At 51.5% G+C, this 4,310-nt stretch overlaps 1 pseudogene; it reads left to right on the top strand.

Annotated features, from left to right (window-relative positions):
- Positions 1 to 1,865: 1,865 nt before the first annotated feature.
- On the top strand, positions 1,866 to 3,069 carry LOC115896346 (annotated as a pseudogene).
- Positions 3,070 to 4,310: the final 1,241 nt, after the last annotated feature.

Raw genomic sequence — 4,310 nt, 5'->3', positions numbered from 1 at the left:
CATGGAAGTATGAAAGAAAAAGAGTGAAATCGTGACCCAAAGAGTTCAAGAAACCAGTGACTAACAGAAATTCTTGAGTTTTCAGCATGGCAGATAAGAAATAACTTGCTGAATTGCTGAAATTCCTTCTGCTTACGAGATTTAAAAATTGACTGAAATTGGTTGGAACCGATATGACCAAATGGAATCTGTGGAAAACAAGGTTTCTTACCTCACAGTCTGGATCTCCACCAGATATTTCACACTAACTCCTCCCAAATTTGCACATGCGACCCATGAGGAAGCATGAAGAGATGGCTGCATATGCTGGAGGACTTCCCAGACCTCCCCTTTCCTTCCACCAACCACCTGCTAATCTCAGAATTCACTCCCAAACCTTTTCTAATAATATTGCCTTAAAGCCAGCACAGGGAGACAGATTGAGCTGGACTCCTGTCTCCTTATTGGTCAACCTGCAACAAAAAGCTTTGCTTTTCCCCAAAACCTGGAGTCATTGTATTGGCTTGCAGCACATTGGGCAGTGAGCCCCTTTTGCTTGGTAACAAGACGACCAAGTCAAATTCCACCAGATAGTATCTGCTGTGCATTACTGTCACCAGAAGCTTGTTGTTATAGAGACTCAAAAGCAGATGGTTGGGCATGGTGACTGACACCTGTAATCCCAGCACTTTGGGAGGCTGAGACAGGCAGTCCACCTAAGGTCAGGAGATGCACAAGAAGGAGAAGAGACCAGCCTAGCCAACATGGTGAAACCCTGTCTCTACTAAAAATGCAAAAATTAGCCAGGCATGGTGGCATGCACCTGTAATACCAGCTACTCGGGAGGCTGAGGCAGGAGAATTGCTTCAACCCAGGAGGTGGAGTTTGCAGTGAGCCAAGATCATGCCACTGCACTCCAGCCTGGGTGACAAGAGCAAGACTCTGTCTCAAACAAATATACAGGCCAGGCGCGGTGGCTCATGCCTTTAATCCCAGCACTTTGGGAGGCCAAGACGGGTGGATCACCTGAGGTAGGGAGTTGGAGACCAGCCTGACCAACATGGAGAAATCTCATCTCTACTAAAAATACAAAATTAGCTGGGCATGGTGGCAGATGCCTGTAATCCCAGCTACTCAGGAGACTGAGGCAGGAGAATCACTTGAACCTGGAAGGCGGAGGTTGTAGTGAGCCGAGATTGCACCATTGCACTCCAGCCTGGGCAACAAGAGTGAAACTCCGTCTCAAAAAAAAAAATATATATATATATGTATACACACACACGTATACATATACACATAAATATGTGGCAGAAAACCTGCCCTTGGATGCTGGCATGAACATCAAGATTGCAGACTTCGGCATCGGCAACAAATTCACCGTTGTCAACAAGGTGGTTGTCTTCCTTCCAGTTATCCCTTTTGCTGCCCTGGAACTCTTCGTGGTCAAAAGTATGACGGACTCACCACGGATTTCAGGAGTCAGTTTCTATACACTGGTCAATGGATCCCTGCCTTTGATGGACAGAACTTCAAGGAGCTGTAGGATGAAGTACAGAGTGGAATGTATCACATTCACTTCTACTTGTTCATGGAAGGTGAAAACCTCCTTAAGAAATTACTCATTCTCAATTCCAGCAAGAGAGACTCTTTGGAACAAATAATGAATGCTCCATGGATGAATGTATTCCATATCCCTCAAAAAGATGAACTAAACCCTATGCGGAGCCATTTTATGACTACAAGGACCTTCCCCCTCACGTGGCAACAGACAGAGTTGATGGTGTCCGTAGGTTCCACACATGAAGAGATTTAAGACTTGCCTTGGGATACTCCAGCGCTACTGCCGCCGCCACCCGAGCCAGAGTGGGCTGGGCCGCCAAGGCAAGATGGTGGACTACAGCATGTGGGACCACATAGAGGTGTCTAATGATGAAGACGAGACGCACCCCGACATCGACACGGCCAGCCTCTTCCACTGGCGGCACCAGGCCCGGGGGCAGCGCATGGAGCAGTTCCAGAAGGAGAAGGAGGACTGGACAGGGGCTGCCACAAGTGCAAGCGCAAGGTGGCCGAGTGCCAGAGGAAGCTGAAGGAGCTGGAGGTAGCCGAGAGTGGCAGGGCAGAGCTGGGGCTGCTGCAGGCCAAGGCACAGCAGCTGCGCAAGGAGGATCGGGGCTGGGAGCAGAAGCTGGAGGAGATGCACAAGAAGGAGAAGAACATGCCCTGGAACGTGGACACGCTCAGAAAAGACGGTTTCAACAAGAGAATGGTCAACACCAAGCCCAAGAAGGTGGACGAGGACTCAGAGGAGGTGAGGGAGCAGAAACACAAGACCTTCGTGGAAACGTACGAGAAACAGACCAAGCACTTCGGCAGGCTCGTCACTGGGATGACAGCCAAGAGTACCTGTCAGACAACGTCCACCTGGTGTGCGAGGAGACAGCCAATTACTTGGTCATCGGATGCATTGATCTAGAGGTGGAGGAGAAATGTGCACTCATGGAGCAGGTGGTCCCCCAGACAATCGTCATGCAGTTTATCCTGGAGCTGGCCAAGAGCCTGAAGGTGGACCCCCGGGCCTGCTTCCGGCAGTTCTTCACTAAGATTAAGACAGCCGATTGCCAGTACATGGAGGGCTTCGACGACGAACTGGAAGCCTTCAAGGAGCATGTGCAGGTCTGTGCCAAACTGCACATCGAGAAGGCCATGAAGGAGTACGAGGAGGAGGAGCGCGAGAAGCGGCTCGGCCCTGGCGGCCTGGACCCCATCGAGGGCTACGAGTCCCTCCCCTCCCCGAGGAACTCCAGAAGTGCTTCCATGTGAAAGACGTGCAGATGCTGCAAGACGCCATCAGCAAGGTGGACCCCACAGACGCGAAGTACCATATGCAGCGCTGCTTTGACTCCGCCTCTGAGTTCCCACTCTAAGGCCAGCGAGGCCAAGGTGGGAATGGAGGCAGGTCCTGGGGAACCGCTGCTGGAAACTGTTCCCAAGACAGGTGATGAGAAGGATGTCCGCGTGTGGACCCGCCCCAGCCGCCATCGCCACCTGCTGCAGGCCCCTACGTGCCCCTTTTCAAAAAACAGATAGACACCATCTCGCCCACTCCTGGCTTCCTCCACTAGCCTTGGCCCAGCCGGGGGCCCGCCGAGCCCTCCCTGGCCTCTCCACTGCCCCCACTCTCCAGCGCCCACTCAAGTCTCTGCTTTGAATCAAGGGGCTTCACTGCCTGCAGCCCCTCATCAGCATTATGCCAAAGGCCCCGGGGGTCCGGGGAGGGGCAGAGGTCGCCAGGCTGGTCCACCAGGTAGTAGGGGAGGGTCCCCAACCAAGAGACTGGCTCTGGTCACGGGGCTCTGTTTTCACTGTCGTCTGCTTTCTGTGTCTTCTATTTGGCAAACAGCGATTATGGTCCAATAAAGGATTTCAGATGCTCGAGGAAAAAAAAAAAGAAAAAAAGACTTGCAATGGGCCAGAGGTACAACAAGGCGATGCCTTTCGATCTGCTCTTGGGCTACAAGAGGTCCAAGCTGGAGGTCTGCACCATCCCTTTGCATCCCCAGCCTTTGGCAGATCAGACCAACAGCAGCACACTTTCCCATGCCACAGGGTGCAGCACAGAGTCTCTGCCAGCTCCAAGCTTGAGTTTCACGGAGCCTACCACTCCCACCTTTAATTGCTGTATTAGTGTGCAAGCGCTGCCATAATACCACAAACTGGAAGCTTAAACAGCAATTATTTCTCATAGTTCTAGAGGCTGGAAGTCCAAGATCAAGGTGTCAACAGGGTTAGGTTCTTCTGAGGCCACCCTTCTTGTCTTGCAGAGTTTTCTCACTGTGTCCCTCACATGGTCTTTTCTCTGTGCCCATGCATCCTGGTGTCTCTTCCTCTTTTTATAAGGAAGCCAGTCCTGTTTGATTGGGACCCCATCCTTATGCCCTTATTTAAACTTTAAAGCCCTGGCTGGACGCAGTGCCTCACGCCTGTAATCCCAGCCTTTGGGAGGCTGAGGCAGGTGGATCACCTGAGGCCAGGAGTTCAAGACTAGCTTGGCCAACATGGTGAAACCCCGTCTCTACTGAAAATACAGAAATTAGCTGGGGGGTGGTGGCTATAATTCCAACTACTAGGGGGGCTAAGTCAGGAGGATCACTTGAACCTGGGAGGCAGAGAAAGCCGAGATCATGCCACTGCACTCCAGCCTGGGCAACAGAGCGAAACTCTGTCTCAAAAAAACTTTAAAGGCCTTAATTTTAAAACACCTCTTCAAAGGCCTTATCTCCAAATACAATCACACTGGGGATTAGGGCTTTGACATATGAATGTTGGGG

This window comes from Rhinopithecus roxellana, chromosome 3 (genome assembly GCF_007565055.1).
Source record: "Rhinopithecus roxellana isolate Shanxi Qingling chromosome 3, ASM756505v1, whole genome shotgun sequence".
NCBI lineage: Eukaryota > Metazoa > Chordata > Mammalia > Primates > Cercopithecidae > Rhinopithecus > Rhinopithecus roxellana.
The sequence above is the reverse complement of the archived record's forward strand: the minus strand, read 5'-3'. Positions and strand labels throughout refer to the sequence as shown.